The sequence below is a fragment of the Callospermophilus lateralis genome, unplaced genomic scaffold (assembly GCF_048772815.1).
Source record: "Callospermophilus lateralis isolate mCalLat2 unplaced genomic scaffold, mCalLat2.hap1 Scaffold_43, whole genome shotgun sequence".
NCBI classification, from domain to species: Eukaryota; Metazoa; Chordata; class Mammalia; order Rodentia; family Sciuridae; genus Callospermophilus; species Callospermophilus lateralis.
Genome location: NW_027514380.1, coordinates 1,753,577 through 1,778,272, shown reverse-complemented (window position 1 = coordinate 1,778,272; position 24,696 = coordinate 1,753,577). Strand labels below are relative to the sequence as shown.

The window sequence follows — 24,696 nt, the reverse complement described above, 5'->3', positions numbered from 1 at the left end:
TAAAGGCCCAACAAGCATTTGGTCTAATTTCACAGGTAAAACAGAGTTTGCTGGGGCAGTGTTATGGCTTCAATATGAGATGCACCCCCCAAACTCCTGTTAATACAGGAATATTCAGGGGTAAATGTTTAGATCATGAGAGCTGTAACCTAATCAGTCTATCCTAGTTTGAATGACTGGTTGGTAACTGTAAGGAATGCGTGCAGCTGGAGAAGGTGGGTCACCAGAGGCATGTCTTAGAGGGATGCATTTTTATTGTGGCCCCTTATCTTCTCTCTCTGCTTCCTGCCCTTCCCTAAGGTGAGTAGCATTCCTCTGTGGGCTTTCCCCCCATCACTGGGCCAAAGCAGTGGAGTTGGCTGTCTGTGGACTGAGACCTCTGAAATTATGAGTGTCAAATAAACTTCTTCTCTAAGTTGTTCCTGTTGTGTGTTTGGTCATGGTGTCACTTGAGCTGAGATCTGAAGAAGGACTTAATTATGTAAAAATCAGAGAAAATAGCATGTCAAGGACCAGCATTTGCAAACACCCACTACAAGAAGATATGTATTCCAGGAGTATAGAAATCTGGGACAAAATTATCTAAGGTTTGATTATGCAGGACCTGTGCAGCCCATGATGAAACTTTCTGTCTCTATTCTGGTTGCAGTAAGTATCCACATGAGTAGATAACTTGTTTGACTTGTAGCAGAATGAGAAACAGTAGGAAGGAACTAATGCTTGGAATTTCTCTGTAGCTTGAAAGATAGGAACATGATGTGGTCTATGCTCCCTTAAGCACTCTTTTGTAATATGTTCTCCTTATTTTTTCTGTGGAGATTAGTTGCTGAGAACAGTAGGAGAGCCCTGAGATCTTTTCCTTCTTTGACTAGTCTGGTTTCATATGCTGCCTATCTAGCTGTTCAGGGAGATCATGCAATAGCATCTTATCCTGGGGCCTAAGGTATAGGCATAGAATAAATCTTTCTCTTTTCATACACAGGAATCAAAATATTTCTTCCATATGGTGGGTATATAGAAAAACAAATGAAGCACACCTACCGGCATTAGTTTTCTATGCTGTGTACTCAATCACCATACATTCAGCAGCTTACAACAATACACATTTATCATCTCACAGCTTTTCTGGCCCAGGAGTCTGCACATGGCTTAGTTGTATCCTCTACAAGTTTCCTATAAAGGTGTCAGTCAGGGCTGCATTCTCCGATGGAGGTGCCAATGGGGAAAGACCCATTTCCAGGCTCTCTCAGGGTGTTGGCATAATTCACTTTCTCGTGGCTGTGAGATTTACAGGATTTACAGCAACATACTTCTTAAAAACCAACAAGAAAAGCAAAACCCTAGAACCAGCTGGCTAGCAAGGTGAAGTCCTATATAATGTAATGAAATCACAGCAAAGACATCCCATCAACTCTTGCCATATTTTATTCTTACAGTTTCTGTCCACACATAAAGGAAGTGGCTAAAAACAAGTGTATGAACTACAAGAGTCAGGGATTGTGCAACCAGCCATCTGCCACACTACCCGTAACCCAACCTCACAGACAAAGGCACAGGGAATGCCTATGCCATGCATGCGCTCTTCCCGACTGATTCTGCCAGGGAGCTTCCTACACCACTTGGTTGCACCTAATTGCATGGTAAACCTCAACAGCCAGTGAAAATCCTCCCTGCACAACATCTTTCCCAGATCAAAATCTCCGCTTTGCTTTCAGATTTCTCAAGCTCTTCTTAGCTCTTACTTCTTGTTTGACCAACCGTACATTTTCATTCTTGATAAGCACTTAATAGGTCAAGCTACATCTTGCTCTGGTTCCTATCTCATGAGGCCAGTTTGCTTTTCCTTGAGTGCCTTCAGTACCACATTTCTCCACTGTGTCCCTAGGCAGTCGCCTGCCCTGTACTGACCAATCAGACAAGCTCCTCCTTCAGTGGGAGGCACAGTACTGCCTTAGTGTCTGAAACAAGCAGGTGAGAAAATAAAAATCAGCCTGATGTCATCCAGTAGTATGATTAGTCTTTTCCAGATTGGCATATATATGGAACCACATACTAGGAATTCTGTTGAGTCCACCTTTTCCCCCTCACTTAACCCAATGGCTTTGCGATGTCTCCAAGTTGTTACATTTGTCAATAGGTTGCTTCTCTCAACTGATAAGTGTTCCATTTTAAGAATGTTCAGCTCTTTTTTTTTTAATTTAGCAGTTGGGAAGTTGGCATTTTGGGACAATGCTCAATAATGCTGGATCCAGGTTTACATATATGTTTTTGGGTAGACATGTGTTTATTTCTCTTGGATAAATAGTTGGGGAATGACTGTGACCAAAATGATCTTTTAGAGGTCAAGTGATGAAAGATCTACATACCAGAAGTATGACATGTTGAAGAGATGGTATTTGGGGGGAAGCAACAAGAGATGGCTGAATGCTTTTCCAAATACCAATCTTGCTGTTGCCTTAGTATTATTCTTGTGTGTGTGTGTGTGTGTGTGTGTGTGTGTGTGTGTGTGTGTTTGCCAAAGCAGAACTGGATCAAAGGGTAGAGTTGATTTCTCAGGGCCTAATCTTTGACTATGCAGATGGAATTCAAGATCATTATCCTTTTCTAGTGTGCTCTCCATAGACTTGTAGATTTATTGTTGCTCTGTCTCCAAGGCTGAACCTTCTGGTAGGACATGCACACCATCTTCTAAGATGCTGGGGCTCACTGAAGGTTCCATGTTAAAGATGCTGAGGCTTTCTTGGAAAAACTTCCACTAGCTCTCTTGCTTTGTTTTCTATCTCTGTTATGGACTGGAATTCCTCTGCTAGCATCACTGATTTTCTCTCTCCAGGTTTCCCTTGCTTCAGCAGTACAGATGATGTGTGATTCCTTGACTACACGTCTGCACATGTAGCCCCTCTCCTGTGATTTTCTGTTTTTTTTTCCTCCTGAACTGATAGACCCTCTTCTTCCTTTCTAGAATAATACTTTTCAATTATTATGACATTCTTACTTGACCAATGAATCACAGGCATTTACACAAATGATAGGAATATTTTCTTGATTTTTTTTTCTTTCTATATGGCTTCTCTGGTGCAACCTGTGTCTTTCTTTATTCTTTGTGTGTGTGTTTGTTTGTGTCTCAAAGACCTAGCCTGGGTCCTTGTGGATTGCACCAACTGCTGTGGTTGATGAATGAATGGGAAGTTCTCCAGGGATTTTTCTCTAGTTCATCCTCATCCTTTAGAGGAGATCAGCAATTAGGTGGATAAGCTGACACCAAAAAAGGAACAGGACTCCTGGATGTAAAGGCAGGTTTGGGGTGGAAAAGAACTGAGGCTTGAGTCTGTAGCCTGACTCTGTTTCCTCAGGTGGGTTATCTCGCTCCTAAGGGATGAACTGATGAATTGAAAGAAATGATTAGGAACAGGTTATGGTGATGGTGGTGTGACAGAGACAGAGAAAGGCAGATTAGGTCAGATAGGGCCAAATCCTGAGCTGACCCAGAGAATGGGGAAAGAAAAGGAAGACCACAGAGGCATCGTATGCTGGACTATGGCCTTTGGCATTGTTTTATCATCCTATAAGATAAAAGATGCAGCAGAAAAATGTTGCAAGGTGTTGCATTAGCCAATTTCCCAGCTGTTTTTCTTTGATTTCTCCTTCATTTCTTCCTTCACCGTAGCTTGCTAGGCCAAAGAGGGCGGTTTCAGGATACTATAAGGAGGGCAGGAATAAAGGGGAACATGAGAATTGCTTAAAGGAGTATTCCACGACTCCTAAATAAAGGAGAGGCCTGTTTCAGTCTTTTACTTCAGTGAGGCATGTGGCTTTCTCCTCTGACCAGAAACTTCCTCTTTTAAAATGTGACTCTGGTAGATGGTGGCATTCAGGCTGCACTTCACTCTATACCCTGCATGGGAGGCAAGTTTTGCTTTACATCATCAAAAGGCCTGTTAGATGTGGTACACCATACAGGACCTTTTGCAGGCTGGTGATCTTACTTTGGCATCTCTTTGATCCTATGAGAGCTGGTATGCAATCCTGCCATGATCTGAGCTCCTGCCAAGACAGGGATGCTAATAACTCTGTCATCACTTTATAGCGAGACCAGCTCCCCAGTGTGTCACAGAGGAGAGAGTTTCACCCAGGCTTCTTGACTAGTAATCTTGGGGATGCAGATGGAAACAGCAATTAGTCACAATTCCCACCCATCAGAGAAATGCAAAATGAATAAACTACTGAGTAGTGTATGCATGATACAGCCACTTTGGAGAGCAATTTGGCAGTTCCTGAAAATAAAACTAGAAGTGCACATACATTTTACTTATAAACCAATGTCTCAAAGTAATTTTGCTTTTATTTATTTATTTTATTTTATTTTTATTATTGGTTGTTCAAAACATTACAACACCCTTGATATATCATATTTCATACATTTGATTCAAGAGGGTTATAAACTCCCATTTTTACCCTGTATACAGATGGAAGAATCACATCTGTTAGACATCCATGTTTTTACATATTGCCGTACTACTGACTGTTGTATTCTGCTACCTTTCCAATCCTCTACTATCCCCCCTCCCCTTCCCTCCCATCTTCTCTCTCTACCCCATCTACTGTAATTCGTTTCTCTCCTTTGTCTTTTTTTTCTTTTTCCCTTTCTTCTCACATCCTCTTATATGTAATTTTGTATAACAATGAGGGTCTCTTTCCATTTCCATGCAATTTCCCTTCTCTATCCCTTTCCCTCCCACCTCTCATCCCTGTTTAATGTTAATCTTTTTCTCATGCTCTTCCTCCCTGCTCTGTTCTTAGTTGCTCTTCTATATCAAAGAAGACATTTGGCATTTGTTTTTAGGGATTGGCTAGCTTCACTTAGCATAATCTGCTCTAATGCCATCCATTTCCCTGAAAATGCCATGATTTTGTCATTTTTTAGTGCTGACTAATACTCCATTGTGTATAAATGCCACATTTTTTTATCCATTAATCTATTGAAGGACATCTAGGTTGGTTTCACAGTCTAGCTATTGTGAATTGTGCTGCTATGAACATCGATGGAACAGTATCCCTATAATATGCTCTTTTAAGGTCTTCAGGGAATAGTCCAAGAAGGGCAATAGCTGAGTCAAATGGTGGTTCCATTCCCAGCTTTCCCAGGAATCTCCATACTGCTTTCCAAATTGGCCACACGAATTTGCATTCCCACCAGAAATTTACAAGAGTACTCCTTTCCCCACATCCTTGCCAACACTTGTTGGTGTTTGACTTCATAATGGCTGCCAATCTTACTGGAGTGAGATGGTATCTTAGGGTGATTTTGATTTGCACTTCTCTGACTGCTAGAGATGGTGAGCATTTTTTCATGTACTTGTTGATTGATTATATGTTCTCCTCTGAGAAGTGTCTGTTCAGGTCTTTGGCCCATTTTTTGATTGGGTTATTTGTTTTCTTATTGTTTCATTTTTTAAGTTCTTTGTATACTCTGGATATTAGGGCTCTATCTGAAATGTGAGAAGTAAAAATTTGTAACCAGGATATAGGCTCCATATATACCTCTCTTATTGTTTCTCTTGCTGAGAAAAAACTTTTTAGTTTGAGTAAGTCCCATTTGTTTATTCTTGTTTTTAACTCTTGTGCTATGGGTGTCCTATTAAGGAATTTGGAGCCTGACCCCACAATATGTAGATCGGAGTCAACTTTTTCTTCTATCAGATGCAGAGTCTCCGATTTGATATCAAGCTCCTTGATCCATTTTGAGTTAAATTTTGTACATGGCGAGAGAAAGGGATTCAGTTTCATTTTGTTGCATATGGATTTCCAGTTTTCCCAGCACCATTTGTTGAAGTTGCTATCCTTCCTCCATTACATGTTTTTAGCCCCTTTATCAAATACAAGATAGTTGTAATTTTGTGGATTGGTCTTTGTGTCCTCTATTCTGTACCCATTGGTCAACCCACCTCTTTTGGTACCAGTACCATGCTGTTTTTGTTACTATTGCTCCATAGTACAGTTTGAAATCTGGTATCACTATACCTCCTGATTCACACTTCCTGCTTATAATTGCTTTTGCTATTCTGCATCTTTTATTTTTCTATATGAATTTCATGATTGCTTTATCTATTTCTACAAAAAAATGCCATTGGGATTTTGATTGGCATTGCATTAAACCTATAGAGAACTTTTGGTAATATCGCCATTTTGATGATGTTAGTTCTGCCTATCTATGAACAGGATATATTTTTCCATCTTCTAAGATCTTCTTCTATTTCTCTCTTTAGGGTTCTGTAGTTTTCATTGTATAAATCTTTCACCTATTTTGTTAGGTTGATTCCCAAATATTTTATTTTTTTTCTGAGGATATTATGAATGGGGTGGTTTTTCTCATTTCCATTTCAGATAATTTGTCGCTGATATACAGAAATGCCTTTGATTTATGCGTGTTGATTCATATTCTGCCACTTTGCTGAATTCATTTATTAGCTCTATTAGTTTCTTTGTAGACCTTTTTGGGTCTGCTAGGTATAATATCATGTCTTCCACAAATAGTGATAATTGAAGTTCTTCTTTCCCTATCTTTATGGCTTTAATTTCTTTTGTTTGTCTAATTGCTCTGGCCAGTATTTTGAGAAATAAATTGAATAGAAGTGGTGACAGAGGTCATCCTCTCTTGTTCCACATTTTAGAGGGAATTCCTTCAGTTTTTCTCCATTTAGAAATATGCTAGCCTGAAGCTTAGCAAGATAGCTTTTACAATGTTGAGGTAAGTTACTGTTATCCCTAGTTTTTCTAGTGTTTTGAACATAAAGGGATGCTGTACTTTGTCGAATGCCTTTTCTGCATCTATCGAGATGATCATATGGTTCTTATCTTTAAGTCTATTGATGTGGTGAATAACGTTTATTGATTTCTGTATATTGAACCAGCCTACTTGATCATGATGTACAATTTTTTTGATATGCTTTTGTATCCGATTCGCCAGAATTTTTTTGAGGATTGTTGCATCTAGGTTCATTAGAGATATTGGTCTGTAGTTCTTTCTTTGAAGTGTCTTTGTCTGGTTTCCGGATCAGGGTGATGTTGGCATCATTGAATGAATTTGGATGAGCTCCTTCTTTTTCTATTTCTTGAAATAAGTTGAAAAGTATTGGTATAAACTCTTCTTTAAAGGTTTTGTAAAACTCCACTGTATACCCATCTGGTCCCAGGCTTTTCTTGGTTGGAAGTCTTTTGATGGCTTCTTCTATTTCCTCCTTTGTTTTTGGTCTGTTTAAATTGTGTGTATCTTCCTGACTCAATCTGGGCAAATCATATGACTTAAGAAATTTATTGATATCTTCACTATCTTCTATTTTATTGGAATATAGGGTTTCAAAATAATTTCAAATTATCTTCTGTATTTCTGTAGTGTCTGTTGTGATATCGCCTTTTTTATCCCGTATGTTAGTACTTTTAGTTCTCTCTCTCGTTCTCTTTTTTAGCATGGCTAAGGGTCTGTCAATCTTATTATTATTTTTATTATTTTTGAAGAACCAACTTTTAGTTTTGTCATTTTTTTCCATGGTTTTTTTTTTGTTTCAATTTCATTGATTTCCATTCTGTCACCTTACAGTTCAACCTGGAGACACCATCATGGGTGGAGAGCAACACTACAGGGAGCGTTACCCACACCTGTCATCCCAGCTCGGGAGGCAGGAGGATGGAAAGCTGAATGCCAGTCTCAGCAACTCAGTGAGGCCTTGAGCAACTCAGTGAGGCCCTGTCTCCAAATAAATTCAAAACAGGGCTGGGAGGTGGCTCTGCAGTTAGGTGCCCTGGGTTCAATCCCTAGTGCCCCTCCTCAAAAAAAAAAAAAAAAAAAAGAAGAAGAAGAAGAAGAAAAAGAAGAAGAAGAAATGAGGGTCGCTTCTCTCCTGACAAATGGGCAGGACTTCTTCTGGCAGGTGACCATCAGGCTCCCTGTGAGCTGATATGGAAATGTCCCAAAGTTAGAGACACACAGACACCGGATCAGACACTCAGGCCACTTCCCACTGTTCAAGGGGGGTGTTATCTAATCACGCCATCACTTGCCTTCTCTAGACAACCAACCAGGACAAGAAGAGTCAAGACAGGAAGCTAAGGGCCAGCTCTTCTCTGCCTGGGATCCATCTAAGAGCCTATAAAAGAGGCTTTAGGAAAACACACAAAAGAGAAGCCACATTCTGTGTTTGATGAACCAAATTCCCAGCTCCTGAACCCCAAGACAAACTTCCCAAACAAAGCCGGGTGCAGGTGCGAACACCTCGAGTCCTAGCAGCTCCGGAGGCTGAGGCTGAAGGATCATGGGTTAGAGGGTAGCCTCAACAACACTGAGGCCCTGAGCAACTCAGGGAGATTCTGTCTCTAAATAAAATGCAAAATAAGGTTGGGATAGGGCTCAGGGTTTGAGGGCCTCTGGGTTCAATCCCTGGAAGAAAAAAAGAGAAATTTCCCAGACAACATGAAGGTACCAGAAAACTCTGTCAAGCTTGGGAAATTCTGGGCTTTTAAGCCTACTTTGATTTTTTATAATAGAACCTTTTCTATTCTGCAAAAAGGAAATTCCTCCAAATGGAATGCCTTCCCATACTCACTGTGAGGGGACAGTGACATGAAATTCCTCCAGGAGGGTAAAAAAGGCATCCCTATCTCTCAGCCATTCATATTTTTCTAGAAGTTTCTCAGTGGTGACAAGTAGACAGGGGAAGGCCTGGTGGACAGTGGGCCCAGCTGGTGGCCAGGAGAGGGACTGCAGGCGCTGTCTCTGGCCACGACAGCACAAAGCACATGGGTTTCATCTGCTGGGTCTGGTTTCTAAGTCCTTGACAGGGACCTTTATCACGTCAAAGGAGTGGCACAGACAGGAACAGATGAACTTCTCTCCCTCCCTCTGCAGCTCTGTAGGAATTCAAAGGTGCAGGGACAGAAGGTTCCTGTCTGAGGGGAGGCCACGGCCTGCCCTTTTATTCTGTGGCAGAATCTAGAAATTTCTCCTCACCAGCTGCCATCAAAAGCCCCTGCTGTGTCCCAACTCCCACATCCCAAGGGTGACCCCCAACAAATGTGCCTGGTGACCTATACTTTTTCAAATTTTAAAGCATTTCAGTTTCCACTGGGACACTGAAACACAAGCATCTGTGTGAATGCCATTTTATCAAGTTTTTGTCTCACAGAAAATTTTTGTAATTATTTTTTTTTAGTTGCAGATGGACACAATACCTTTTTTTTTAAAAAAAAAAATTATGTGGTGCTGAGAATGGATCCCAGGGCCCCACACATGCTAGGTGGGTGCTCTGCCACTGAGCCCCTGTCTCAGCCCAGAAAAATGGTTTTTATTTTTTAATTTAATTTCTTAAAAATAATAATATTCAGGCATTTGAAAGGTTGTGATATCTTATTGGTCACATTTTTTGGTTCTTTTTGGTACCAGGAATGGAATTCCAGGGTCCTCAACCTCTGAGCCCCATCCCCAGCCCTTTTTATATTTTATTTAGAGACAGCATCTCACTGAGTTGCTCAGGGTCTGGCTAAGTTGCTGAGGCTGGCCTCCAACTTGCTATCCTCCTGCCTCAGCCATAGTGAGGCAAGAGGATGGTTTGAACCCAGGAGTTACAGGACTGCCTGGGAAACATAGTGAGACCCTAAAAAATAGGAAATGAAAAGGGAAAAGAAAAGGAGAAATGAAGAAAAAACAATAGAGAGAAAGAGTTTAAACGTATAACCCAGGTGTGTGATTGTGCACACGTATAATCCCAGCACCTCAGGAGGCTGAGGCAGGAGGATCGAGAGTTGGAGGCCAGCCTTGGCAACTCAGCAAGACCCTGTCTCTACATAAAATATAGAAAGAGCTGGGGACGGCGCTCAGGGCTGAAGTGCCTCTGGATTTAATTCCTAGTACCAAAAAATAAAAATAAAAAGCCTAAGTTTAATGTGACACAAAGCTTGGCTTCTGGATACAGTTCAGAATTAGAACTCTTCAATTCAGCATTAGTGTCACACAGGGGCTGGTGGTGGCTCAGTGGTCATGGTCGAGAGAGAGAGAGAGAGAGAGAGCGCCCCATAATTGAGTGCTTACAGGGACCTGCTGGGGAAGATCAAGAGGCAGAGCCAGTGTCTCATAGAGGCACTGCAGGAAGACACAGTGCCAGTCACCAGGAAATCAGATGGCTGTGGGGGGTGAAACAGGGTCCCACGACATCTCCCCATTCCCAAATACTGCACCCACCCATTGCATTTTCTTTCCTTCAGCATTAAATCAAAATCTCCCCAAGTAGACTTCTTAGCCTTTTTATTTATTTATTCAATATTTATTTGAGTACGAGAGATGGAACCCAGGGGCCCTTGAACACTGAGCACCAAACCCAGCCCTTTTTACATTTTATTTAGAAACAGAGTCTCACTGAGTTGCTCAGGGCATCACTAAGTTGCTGAGGCTGGCCTCCAACTTGTGATCCTCCTACCTCAGCCTCTCAAGCTGCTGGGATGGCTGGCTGCTCTTGCCTGTCTTATCAACAGCAACAAAAGAACATGAGCAGTCCAATCAACACATCACAGAAGCATTTTTAAGATTAAAGGATTCAAAGCACCAGAGAAGTAACAGCCATCTGTCACTCCAACGTGACACTCACCGATAGCCCTGTGGAAGTACTCCATCAGCACCTCTGTCTTCTTGATCTCCATGGAGTAAACTTTGCTCCCCACCATGGGGCAGAAAGGCACCTTACACCCAAGATCCTGAGCAATTGCCAGGACCAGGGCTGTCTAGAGAGGCAAGAAAGGAAAGGTTGCCAATTTACAGTATTTTTTGTTTTTTTAGAGCGAGTGAGAGAGAGAATTTTAATATTTATTTTTTAGTTATCAGCGGACACAACATCTTTGTTTGTATGTGGTGCTGAAGATTGAACCCGGGCTGCACACATGCCAGGCAGGCATGCTACCGCTTGAGCCACTTCCCCAGCCCATTTTACAGTCTTGAAAACATAATTCAAAGTCATCTATAAAAAATTTATTCAAAAGGCTGAACATGGTGTCGCACACTTGTGATCCCTGAGACTCAGGAGGCTGAGGCAGAAGGATGGCAAGGTGGATGCCAGCCTCAGCCACTTAGCAAGGCCAAAACAAAGAATGAAACCAAATGCATCTCGAACTCTTACCAACCAAATAAATAAATAAATAAATAAGAAGTGTTTTCTAATATGTTCCCATGAAGCCAGCATCATCCTGGTAATAGCATCAGGTAATGATTCTACAAGGAAAAAGAAAACAAAACAAAAACCCAGGTCAATATCCCCGTGAACATAGACACAAAATTTCTCACAAAAATCTAGTATTAGTAAACCAAATTCAGCGGCAGGTTTCCTCATTGATTGTGGTCCTAGGGAGGGAACCCAGGGATGCTCTACCATTGTTCTGTATCCCTCGCTCTTTTTGGTGTTTTTATTTTGAGTCACTGTCTTACTAAGGTATAGAGGCTTGCCTCCAAATTGTTTGCCATCCTCCTGCCTCAGCCTCCTGAGCCACATGGATGACAGATGAGCACCACTGTGCCCTGCTGGAATGAGATTCTGCCACTGCATCAGACTTCCTCCACCTCTGATTCAGTGTGGCATTAGCTGATCTGCTCAGTTTTGGGGGTGACAGGGAGCTCAGCTAGAGGCCTGACAGTCTGCTCTAAGGTTGGTGTATCACCCACTGAGGAACACACAGGGTTAATGGCAATCACTGACAAGGTAGGTCCCCTCTGAGAAAAGAGAAATTTCCATTTCACTCCTGAAAGCATCTTTAAAGCCCAAATTCCAATCAAAGGGGAAAGTCTAACAACTTCCTCTGGGCAAATTTATAATGAATCTAGGATTAATTGACCTTAATGAAGTTGAATTCATGACTGGCTGTTTATAAAGAAGTCTGAACCACCTTGGTTTCAAAATGGAATTGAAGACACAAAAATAAGCCAGCATCCTATGACCATGAAGAACAAATTCTAAATCATCCAGTTCTGCAGGCAGTTTTCCAGCAGTCATGCCCCCTCGGACTGTGCCCAGCTGGGACTGAAGGGAACCTGGGGAGTGTGCTTTAGTGGAAAATGCTATATAGGCTAGTGCTCTGGGAGTGAGTCCCATTCAACTTGAGGTCATGGTACATTTATAGGTGTCCATGCATCCTCAGAGCTGGGTATGGTGGCACATTCTGTCATCCCAGCAGCTTGGGAGGCTGAGGCAGGAAGTTCAAAAGTTGGAGGCCAGCCTCAGCAAATTAATGAGGCCCTGAGCAACTCAGCAAGACCCTGACTCTAAATAAAATACAAAAAAGGGCTGGGGATGGGGCTTAGGGGTGAAGCATCCCTGGGTTCAGTCCCCAGTACACACAAAAAAAGAAAAAAAAAAAAGAAAAGAAGACCATCAGCCCTCAGGACGTGGGTGGTCTCAGGAGGGCTGACTTGTGGACTAACCTCCATGCTCAGTCCTGACCTGAGGCTGGCTTTGAACTCAGGCATGTGGCCATTGTGGAGGGACACAGGGCCCAGGAGGGTCTTGGGCACATCTGAACCACAGATGGCTGTAGAGATGCCCTTACTAGCCTGCTCTCTCAAAATGACAAGAAGATAGAGAAGTGTTGACAGAGGGCTCCAACTCCATGTCAACACTTCAACAAGCTGGGAACCATAAATGGTGGGCCTTAGTTTCTAAATCTGTGAACTACAGCCATGGACAGGAGCAGTACTGCCTACTTAGAGGTCTATTGGGTGAATTTCAGACTAGAAAGGATGGAAATACTCATGAAGCTTTAAAGGACTGTTCAAAGTTGGTGACAGCTAGAGATACAAAAGTTTCTGTCAGGTATTGCTACAGGTGATGCTTGAGATGTGTGGGTTCTGTGAGTGAAAGATGATAATATGTTTTTATATCTGAGTCAGAAAAGTCTGTTCAGTTTTGCTGCCCACCATAATCTGTTGAGATAGGTGCACAGTCTCACACTCAATACTCATGAAAATTAAACAAGGTTTCTGAGCATGGGAGGAACTTATCCAAATTCCCACAACTCCTCTGTGATGGAACTGATGGCACATTGCACTCTGCCATTTGGGCTCTTGTAGAATATGGTACAAAGTCCTCTCTAAAGAGTCAGATTGACAAAGCTGGGTGGGAAGCAGACTGGGTGTGATGTCACATGCCAGGAGCCTTGGCTTCAAGTGGATTATTGCCAGTTTCTGAGACTTGAGTGTCTCCTTTTCTCTTCCCTGTTTACCTGGGATGTATTTTTGTCTTCAGAGCAACGTGATGTGCTCTGTCTTCTCTGCTATTTGGCCACCCTGTCCTTGACCCAGGAATCTTCTCCAAGAAAAAGCCAGGAGGTTACATGATGCAAAAGATAAAATCAGGTTTTAGGGCCAAATAGATGCAGTTGGATTCCCAGCTTCACATTTTCTTAATCTGGGAGATTGCACAAGCCATGGTTACTGAGCCTCAGTTTCCTCATCTGAACTGACTCCTCTGTGGCTCTGAGATGCTTTGAAAATTTAATAAATTAACAAACCTGAATGAAAGAGCCCAGCCTGGGGCCCCAGACTGAGCCAAAGCTCAAAGAGAGGGGGCACCTTTTTCTTCCCCGCTCCACGGAAAAAGTTACATGGGAATATAAGATCAGTGTCTCCCAGGGAGCAGGCCAGCAAGACCTTACCAGCTCTGGCCACCAGGAACTTAAGAAAACAAACAAAGATTCAGTGAAATGAGTCCTGAGAAGGTGGTGTGGAAAAGTTCAGAAACATGTGGCTAAGATTTCCCTGGGAGAAGAAGGAAAAGTTGCTTCTTGAAAAAAATCTAGGTCAAGAAAAAAATCCAGGGAAACTTAGGAACAAACACTATTCTGTGCAGAGTTGATAGGGCCTTGAAGATCATCTTATCCAGCTCCTTTAACCCATGTGAAAATTGAGGCACAAAGAGAAGAGGACAGTATTGGGGTGACAGAAGGCACTCATGAAAGACTTCTAACTCTCTCTAGTGTTCATGACACCTCCCATGCAGCCTGGGTGGGACTGGAAGAGGGCCTACCTGTGTCATGGAAAGGGACATAGAACCTGGGCCTATCTATTGGTGGTCAGAAGAGGAACAGGAAAAAAGGTGGGTCCATTGGCAGCTTCCAAAGCCTGGATCCCAACCGTTCTCTCCAAGTCCTGGTGGCCTTGCAACGACTCTGATCTGCCAGTGGATGCTTGCTGGCCAGCTTTATCTGTTTAGAATTCTTTCTGCCCCATCCTGCGAAGAAAGAAGAAATTCTGCACTCAAAGTGGGGGCTGGGACAGGCAGCATGTCCTTGGATGTCCTCAACAGCTCTGGAATTCTTCACACAGGGTCTCTGGAAAAATAAGAGGTCATGTCCCTGCAGAAGAACTATTAGAAACCTCTGTGTGATGGTGGCACAAAACATTTATTATTCCATAATCATCCTTGCTATAGCCCTGGCTCAGGTCAGACAGCCTGCTATGCATGCACTTTATTTTTAAATACCTCTTGCTTTATCTATATCTATATCTGTATCTATATCTATATCTATATATCAATCTCTCTATATATCTCTTAATCTATCTACATATCTACCAATCTATCTATATATCCTTATATCTATATATCATATATCTATCTATATATCTGTATATATATATATATATCATCTATCTATCCCTGTGAATTCCTGAACTCCCAGTCAGAAGAAAGAACTCAATTCTTTCTTTGAGTGTGCTGATGGTGATGTGATTTCTCAGACGGAACCCTCTGAGCTCTGCAGCAGAAACAAGACCCCTCCTAATGTAATTTAAAAGAATAGCCTCCCAATTTTCTCATCTCTTTGCTGGATATACCTTATCCAAGGACAGGATATGCCAATGTTTGGTTAAATAGTTCAGAGGTTAATTCTGAACAGATGTGAGAACTTTTTTCTTACATTCCTCCACTCTTATAGGGAATCGGGTCAGCTATTTTTGCTGGATTCACAAGGCTACCTTTGGCCCATGTGTGCCCTACTCTTCAGGCCTTCCAACCTATATTCCATCACTGAAAGATAACAGAACAAAGGACAGAAACACTGACAGAAATGCAGGAAAGCTAAAAAAAGACCTTAGCTATAAAAAGGGGAAGACATGGCCCTTCCACGGATACCACCTCTTGGGTCCCCTTCTTCCTCCGGAAGAAGTCTTTTCTGCTGTCCTTTAATAAACTTTTATTTTCCACTCTGACCTTGCATTGACGTGCTTCTCTGGTGTTATACTTCAACACTGGAGAAGCAAGGACGTGTCACTGGTAATCAACGATAACACTGGTGTCCAAAGAATTGAGTATTTCTGTCCTTTATTGGGGTTCTAGGCTTCCTTTGTTCTCCTGCCTTTTCTTCTTATTTTTCTCCTTCCTGAATCCTTGACTAGGCCCAGAACTAGGCCAAGAAATCTTGGCAGGGTGGCCCAAAGGTGGATCCCAGGTAGGCTGAAGGGGGAAGGGCAGTGCAGAGAGCCAAAGACAAATGAACCACCTTAAAACTTCCTGTAAAGAGGGGTAATTTATGGGACAGATTACCTTGGTTACAGGTGGAGGTGTGAGGTTTTTGACAAGGGTCAAAACTCTGAGAGAGTTACAATTCTTCCCATATGTGACAGTCTCCAAATGGTTGGAATCACTCAAAATTAGTCTTCTTGATCTTGCCTGACTCAAGTTATCTATCTGTACTGACTGCCTGTCTAATTCTGGCTTCATGAACACATTTGCTTTTCAATTTTTGGTATTTTTTCTATAATTTAACACTGCAAAAAACAAAGGAAAAAAAAGAACCATTAAATCATCAAGGAAAACAATTAATTGAATGCACTTGGGCCCCTTCCCCTCAGTCTCAGGATACTCCCTCAGCATTCCTGTTTTTTTCTGCCAGGGTCACAGAAAACACCTGGGGTTACTGTGTTAAGATGATGAGAGTCAAAGCCTCAAGAAAGAGTGCTTTTGTAAAGTGATCCTGAATAAATAGTAAAGGAGAGAGCAGGGCTCCAAACTAGGATCTCCTAAGCCCTCAGGCACAGGATAGGCCCAGTATTCATTTCTAGTTTTTTTTTTTTTAATCTTCATACAGATTTCCAGATTTGTATTAATTTGCAGATTCACTGAAAGACCTAAGCAACTTCAGTCTACTTGTGACCTCATTTTCCTCTGAAACTTAACCTTTGACCTACTATAGTCCTAAAATCAGGAAAATACCACAGAAAAGCTCTGTGGAAACAGATCTAAAAAAGCCACAGATGGTGATCACTGAAGATAGGCCAAGATATTGAAATATCTGAAATTCCAGATACTCCCACCTAGGTGTGGTGGCCAATATCTAAACTAGAAACCCTGCAGCTGGGCACATGATCCCCTTGCCACACCCTCATGGTTTAACCAATCATTTTTTAATTGCATCAACCCCTTGAACAAACCAAGAACACTTTCCATATTCTTTCCCGCTACTTAATCTGATGTTGTTGGATTTTCCATGGTGTGTGATGATTTTTAAGAGATGCTGTGATGGATGTGGGGTGACTGCGTTCCCCAAAGAGTGTATAAACTGCTGGAGGCCCATGGGCTGGGGCCTCTCAGCGCTCCCAGTTGCTATACATGGAGGACCGAGCTAGCTCACAATAAACGCCACTTTGCTGCTCACATTGATCTGGGTCTCTGGGGGTATTTGGAGGGCCCCAACAAAGCATGACATCACCTGGGTTTTAATCCTTCCAGGTCACGAGGGTTGGAGGAGAGGATTCCAGGAAGGGGATATGGATAAAAGGACCTGATAATGGCTAGTCCTGACCTGGGGCTCGGGCTCAGTGACCCAGACCATTCCACTGTCCCTGGGGTGAGTGTGGGGAGTGCAGAGAGGAGCGAAGTCTCATGGATACTGGTGGTGGTGGCCCAATATGTGAGCGGCCAATACGTGAGCAGCAGGCTGCAGTAGTGTCTGGTGGGGGCTGAGGAGTTTGAGAGCGGCAGAGACCAAGGCCACAAAGGGAGTGGATTGGGTGGGTGGTGGGTAGCCTGCATCTTCGGAGGCAGCCCAACATGCCCCGAGGCTGCAGCAGCGCTGCCCAGTCCCTGCCATTTGGGGACCCGGTGCAGGGCGAGGCACCAGGTGCTATGGGCCATTCCCCCTGGCTAGTCAGTCCTGGAATTCGGGAAGAGATCCTGGGGCCAACCTCAGTTTCCCAGGGCGGCGGGTTTGGCACTGATGGCCATGGCAGCACCACTTTGCTGTGTACCAGGCACTTAACTTGTGCATTTCCATGCTCAGGCTGCACAGAGAGGTGCAGCACCCTGCCCAAAGTCACACTGCTGGGATGTGGTGGGATGAGCTTCCAATACCCGTGCAGGCCTGCGCCCTTCCTGGCCTCTGGTCCTTCTCCCTTCGGTGCTCACGGCTGGTTCCCTTGGTTCCTGGTGGGGCTGCTGAGGATGTGTCTGGGACTTGCTCTGAAATTAGATGCAGCAGGGTGTGTGAGTTCTTTGGAACAGGCTTTTTCCATGCCTCTGTCCAATTCCTGGAAGGTCTTCCTGTTAGGTGCCCTCTGAATCTGGATGCAACCAAATAAAACTGTTTCCCCATCTTCAGTGCTATCTTAGGTACCTTGCCTTGTCCATCACTACAACAGTATACTTTTATTCACTTAAACATTTTGTAGGTTTTCATGAAATTGTAAACAAATGGGATTAATTGTGTACTTCAAATAACAAAATATTACTTATTAAAATGGAATCATTTGCCTAAGTTCAGAAATTTACAAAGATTTTTTTAAAAGTGTGAATAAAGAAGAAGTTAACAGATGGGAAAGAGAAATTAGAAGGTTCTAAGTATGGATTTAATGGAAGGAAAATGTGTTTTGGGATAAGAGTGTATGTGATTAAGTAAATGAGAGCGTTTAAGCAAGTGATAAAAAAGGTCTGTTTTTGTTGGCTATATAGAATTCAGTAAGTGATAAAGAAGGTCTGTGTAAGTTGATTATATATGAAAGTTTTTTGAGCAAGTAATTTTGAATGAATTAAACATTATACAACTGTGGTTAAACAACAACTGTTATTTTGCAATATTGTAGTATGTTATTTCTTTAAGAGCTAAACTTGATTAATATAAAACCATCAATAGTAATTGTGGTAGTATTACTCTTTTTTTGTATATTAAATGTGTTCATGTATTCCAGGTATATAAGTCTTTAAGATAGAAAGTCAAACAAAAACAACAACAAAACCAAACAGTATATCAAGCTGGTGTTCTCCAAACTAAAGTTGCATGGTAATTTTAGACTTATAAGAATAACATATTGGAGAGTTATTTATATCATTTAATTTTCTATAACTGGGCCTGTTATCAATAAGATAAATATGCAGTACAATACACTGGGTAGAATTTAAATGTAACATCATATATTGTTAGCCAGTATTCATGTATCATCAAGCAACAATATATGTAAACTTTATAAAATGATATTTAAGAAACAAAGATAAACTTTAATACTAGAACACTTTACCTAAGATTTATAAAGAGCCTTGCCTTCCCTGAGATAAGTTTCTGCCTACCATCTTACTACATATCAGAATGACTCCAAAGTAGCCCTGACTTCAGCTAAAATCCAGTACTCTTAATTTAAGGTGAAACTGACTTTGCTGGATCTTTAAGATCAAGACTTAAAGATAAATTAAAATGGCCAAGAAAACCAATATTTGACTCTTGCCCTCTGAGTCAGTCTGAATCTAGGGAACACGGAACTTCTCTAAAGAACTTTGCAACTCTGGGCCACATAACCTCTTGATCAAGGAGATTAGTGAGACAACTGGAAAATGAAAAGCCAATCAGTTAACTTGCTGTGAATAGGAGGGTCATTTGAGACAGGAGATGTCCTTGATGCTTCCAAGGAAAACCACATGGTCAAGCAAGACCTGGACCCATCATAGCACAGATATTACTAGCAGAACTAAGAAGCTGCTTTCAAGTTCTTCCACGAGTGACCCCTATGGGAACTCAGCTACTCTTAATGATAGAAACAAAGTCAATTTTGACCATCTTGATCTTAAACACCTACCAAAAACAGTTAAGCTAAAACACAGTCATTCCTGGGAGTAATGAAGGACAGGAACGGCTAGAAAAGAGGAGACAGCAACTAGGCCAACAGGCTCCACGGGGAATGTTCAAGTGTGGCCTTGGCTCCTCCCCCTCACAGGACCCCTATTAGTCCTCTTTATGTTTCTCCTAAGAGAACTCTGTATGTTAAATTGTCTACAGAAATTCCTGCAAGATCAGATACACAAATTCACCAACCAGCCAGTCAATCAACTACTTCTTTGAGACTACCAGCCCCTGATGCCCAAGACAGAGACCTACAACTCATGACCAACTCTTCTAGTGAAAACCCAGCCTCTACCTCAGAGCAAAGCCTGTCCAGGGAAGGGACATGACCTTTGTCCTTCTAAAGACCCACAGAGCACTCCTAGGAAATTCCCACCCTGGTAAGTGGTTTATCTATAAATAACAGGAGAGATCTGCTGCACCAGGTGTCCCTGACTCAGTCAGGCTAAGTGGAGACCCATAGTAACCCCCTAGCATCCACAAATCAGCATGAGACAGGGAAATACCTGGGATGCCAGATGACCCTCCCAGTAGTTTATGGTGTTGGGAAACCATGTAATTCAGCATGAATACCCCTTTGGGCTTAAACCAATTAGTTCAAATGAATATTTGTAACCAATCACTTCTACCCAACTTGTTACCACCAGTGAATGTACTAATTATGTTTTAGAGTTGTTATTTGATTTTCCTGCAATGTGTGATGATTTGCTAAAAGATGCTATGATGTATGTGGGGGTCCATGCCTTCTCCAAAGAATGTATAAAACTGCTGCAAACCCTGGGCTCGGGGCCTCTTAGCATCACCAGTTGCTGTGTGTGCGCACGGAGGACTAAGCTAGCTTGCAATAAACACCTCTTTGCTGCTTGCATCAATTTTGGGTCTCTGATGGTTTTGGGGGGGTCCCAAATTTGAGCATAACACTAGCTCCAGAGTGTTATGCCCCCCCAACACCCTTCATAACCTCTTTTCCAGATTTTACAACCTCTCTTTCACTTCCTAGAAATGAGATCTGATCTCTGTCAGGTTCACTCTGCTTGGTCTGTCTGATCTAGAGCATTCCCACAAGGAAGCATCAAACCTAAACTACCCACACATCAGATGAGGAGCCAACAGCCAGAGGAAGACTGGCAGATCAGCTTCACTCACATGCCTAGTCACAAAAAGCTTCACTATCTACTTACTTTGGTTTATACTTTTTCAGGTTAGTAGAAGATTTCCCTACATCCAGAGAAACTGGTGACACCGTCACCTCCATCCTCATCAAGCAGATCATTCCCAGGTTCAGACATCCCACCTCCACTCCGTCAGAGAAAGGTCCAGCACCCACTTCTCAGGAAACAAACAGATCAGTGCCTTCCTGCAACAGTCATTGCCTCAATCCCAGCAGAACCACAAATTGAATTGGACCCTCTTCTACTGGGTGACTCAGTCTTACTTAAGGAACTGCATTCTCAGTCATTGTAACCTCGCTGGATGGGACCCCATACAGTCATACTTACTACCCCAGTGGTGACCAAGCTTTTAGACATTTACCCTGGTACCATGTCTCCCACTTGCAAAAGGTACCTCTTCCAAATATCCAGTCATGGACTTCCACCACGCCCACCAAACTCAAAATTTCTCACCAATCCTGTTCTTCTTTTACTAATCATTAAATTTCTTTCAAGTTTCTATCCCAACCACAATGGTGCTTTAACATCCAAGTGATATGGCACCAGGATTACACCACCCACTCTCAGTTTATGGGACAAGGTGATTGCCCTTCCACTGGCTGAAATTGGGCTGTCACCTTTAACATTACTGGATTCAACCAAGCTACCTCTGATACTTCCTAGAGTCCCTATGACAGGACCAATGGCTGATACCAAGAATCTCCTCTTCCCAGGACTGATTTGATGCCATTGATGACTTGTGGTTTCAAGGAACTTTTATGGACTTTACCCCTGCCAAAATAACTGTTTATAGCCACTGGGTGTTATTTCTGGCTGCCTGGTGTTCCCAGATCTGTCTCTGAACATTTTTTCCACTTCCCCTCCTAGGTCCCATACTGCCCACCATTAAGCAGGATGTAGCCAGAGGATTTTATGATTTCCCCATGTCACTTAGAAAACAAATGAGAGGAATGTTAGGTTCAGGACAGGCTGAACCAAGTTGTCTGTAGAGAAGGCTCAACGAATGTTAGCTGCAGGATAACACATGCACTCACACCCTCCCCGCGTCTTGTCCTTTATCACCTGTTTACATCAAGTCTAAACACTCGATCTCCACCCATCTGGTGCAACAGAAACCCACATCTCACCCCTGCCCCATCTTCCTGAAGGCAGAAGACACCCTTAGCAACTACTGTGTAATCCAGTCATTGCCAGCCAACAAGGCAGCTTGCAGACCCAGAGACCTCATTAGAATTTGACTTTAAAAAGGTCAGGCCCAGCAACCCATTGAGGGGCAGAGCTGCCCCACGCGACTGCAAGGTAGGTGGACCTGCGACCCACCGGCAGAACAGGCCTAGAGGTCCGCCATCGATCAGGTTGGGAGAGGGGCAGAGCCGCCACCAGCGACTGCTAGGTAGACAGAACTGCAACAGACAGACAGAACAGGTCCAGTGGCCCATGGAGGGGCAGAGCCACTGCCCATGCCTGCAAGGTAGGCGGACCTGCGACCCACCGGCAGGTCAGGCCCAGAAACCCGTGGAGGGGCACAGCTGCCCCACACGCCTGCAAGGTAGGCAGAACTGTGACCACCGACAGAACAGGCCCAGCGGCCTGCAAGACACATCTCCCCGGTTGACAAAGGGGCAGAGCCGCCGCGGGCATGCAAGTTAGGGGGACCTGCGACACACCAGCAGAACAGGCCCAGAAACCCACGGAGGGGCAGAGCCACCCCCATGCCTGCAAGGTAGGCAGACCTGCGACCCACCAGCAGAAGAGGCCCAGCAACCCGTCGAGGGGCAGAGCTGCCCCATGCACCTGCAAGGTAGGCTGATCTGCGACCCACCGGCAGGTCAGGCCCAGCAACCAGCGGAGGGGCAGAGCCGCCACATGCACCTGCAAGATAGGCGGACCTGCGACCCACCGGCAGAACAGGCCCAGTGGCCTGCCATCGCCCCGGTTGGGGGAGGGGCAGAGCTGCCACCAGCGACTACTAGGTAGACAGACCTGCAACCGACAGACAGAACAGGCCCAGCAGCCTGTGGAGGGGCAGAGCCGCTGCTTGCGCCTACAAGGTAGGCGGACCTGTGACCCACAGGCAGAACAGGCCCAGCGGCCTGCAGAGGGGCAGAGCTGCCGCCCGTGCCTGCAAGGTAGGCGGACCTGCGACCACCAAAAGAACAGGCCCAGCGGCCTGCCGGCATGATAGGCACATTGCCCCAATTGGAGGAGGGGCACAGCCACCGCCCGTGCCTGTGAGGGAGACTTTGCAACAATACAAGAGCAATATAAATATATAGGGGGAAAAATCAATAACACAACAGTTTCACCAACAGAAAGAAACACGAACAGTATGAAAAGACAAGGAAAGAAAGGACCACAAGCAATACAGGTCAACTGAACTTTAGAAGAGGTAATATCTGCAGCAGATGGAATATCAGATAAAGAATTCAGGATATACATGCTTCAGATGATCTGGAGTCTCAAGGAAGACATTAGATAGCAAAATCAGACAATGAAAGACCACTTCGACCACTTCGACAATGAATTACATAAACAAATTCAAGAAGCAAAAGATCAATTATACTGGGAGATAGAGGTTATAAAAAACAAACAAACAGAAATCCTAGAAATGCAGGAAGCAATAAACCAACTTAAAAACTCAATTGAGAATACTACCAGCAGAGTAGAACACTTAGAAGATAGAACATCAGACAATGAAGACAAAGTATTTCAACTTGAAAAGAACATAGACAGCTCAGCAAGACTGTTAAGAAACCATGAGCAGAACATCCAAGAAATATGGGATAACATAAAGAGACCAAACTTAAGAGTCATTGGGATACAGGAAGGTACAGAGGTCCAAACCAAAAAAAAATGAGCAATCTATTCAATGAAATAATACGAGAAAACTTCCCAGACTTGAAGAATGAGACAGAATCCCAAATCCTAGAAGCCTACAGGAGGCCAAATGTGCAAAATCATAAGAGATCCACACCTAGACACATTATAATGAAGATGCCCAACATACAGAATAAGGAGAGAACTTTAAAAGCTACAAAAGAAATGAAGCAGATTACATTTAGGGGTAAACCAATCAGGATAAGAGCTGATCTTTCAACACAGACTTTGAAAGCTCGAAGATCCTGGAGTAACATATTTCAAACACTGAAAGAAAATGGGTTTCAACCAAGAATTGTGTATCTAGCGAAATTAAGCTTCAGGATGGAAGATGAAATTAAAACCTTCCATGATAAAAAAAAGTTAAAAGAATTTGCAGCTAGAAAACCATCTCTTCAAAACATCCTGAGCAAAATATTACAGGAAGAGGAAATGGAAAATATCAATGAAAACCAACAGCGGGAGGTAGTACAGTAAAGGGGGGGGGATAATCAAAGAGGAAAACAAACCATGTTTAGTAACATAAATAAACAAATATGGCTGAAAGAACAACACATATCTCAATAATAACCCTAAATGTTATTAATAATATTAATAATAATAATAACCCTAATGTTATTAATTATATTAATAATAATAATAACCCTAAATGTTAATGGCTTAAACTCACCAATTAAGAGACACAGGCTAGTAGAATGGATCACCAAACAAGACCCAACAATATGCTGCCTTCAGGAGATGCATTTGATAGAAAAAGACATACATTGACTGAAGGTGAAAGGTTGGGAAAAATCATATCACTCATATGGACTTTGGAAACAAGCAGGAGTGTCCATACTCATATCAAATAAAATAGATTTCAAGCCAAAGGTAATCAAAAAGAATAAAGAGGGACACTACATACTGCTCAAGGGAACCATACACCAACAAGACATAACAATCTTAAATATATATGCCCCAAACAATGGTGCAGCTATGTTCATCAAACAAACTCTTCTCAAGTTCAAGAGTCTAATAGACGACCATACAATAATCATGGGAGATTTCAACACACCTGTCTCACCACTGGACAGATCTTCCACACAAAGGTTGAATAAGGAAACTATAGAACTCAATAACACAATTAATAACCTAGACATAATAGACATATATAGAATATACCACCCAACATCAAACAGTTACACTTTTTTCTCAGCAGCACATGGATCCTTCTAAAAAATAGATCATATATTATGTCACAGGGCAACTCTTAGACAATATAAAAGAGTATAGATAATACCATGCATTTTATCTGATCATAATGGAATGAAACTGAAAATCAACGATGAAAGAAGTAAGGAAAAATCATGCATCATTTGGAGAATGAACAATAGGTTACTGAATGATCAATGGGTTATAGAAGACATCATGGAGGAAATTTAAAAATTCTTAGAAATAAATGAAAACACAGACACAACATATCGGAATCTATGGGACACATTCAAAGCAGTTCTAAGAGGAAAATTCATTGTTTGGA

General features: G+C 42.7%; 1 pseudogene; it reads right to left on the bottom strand.

Annotated features, from left to right (window-relative positions):
- LOC143389045 (kinetochore protein NDC80 homolog) overlaps positions 1–24,696 on the bottom strand; it is a 106,947-nt pseudogene that overhangs the window by 70,146 nt on the left and 12,105 nt on the right.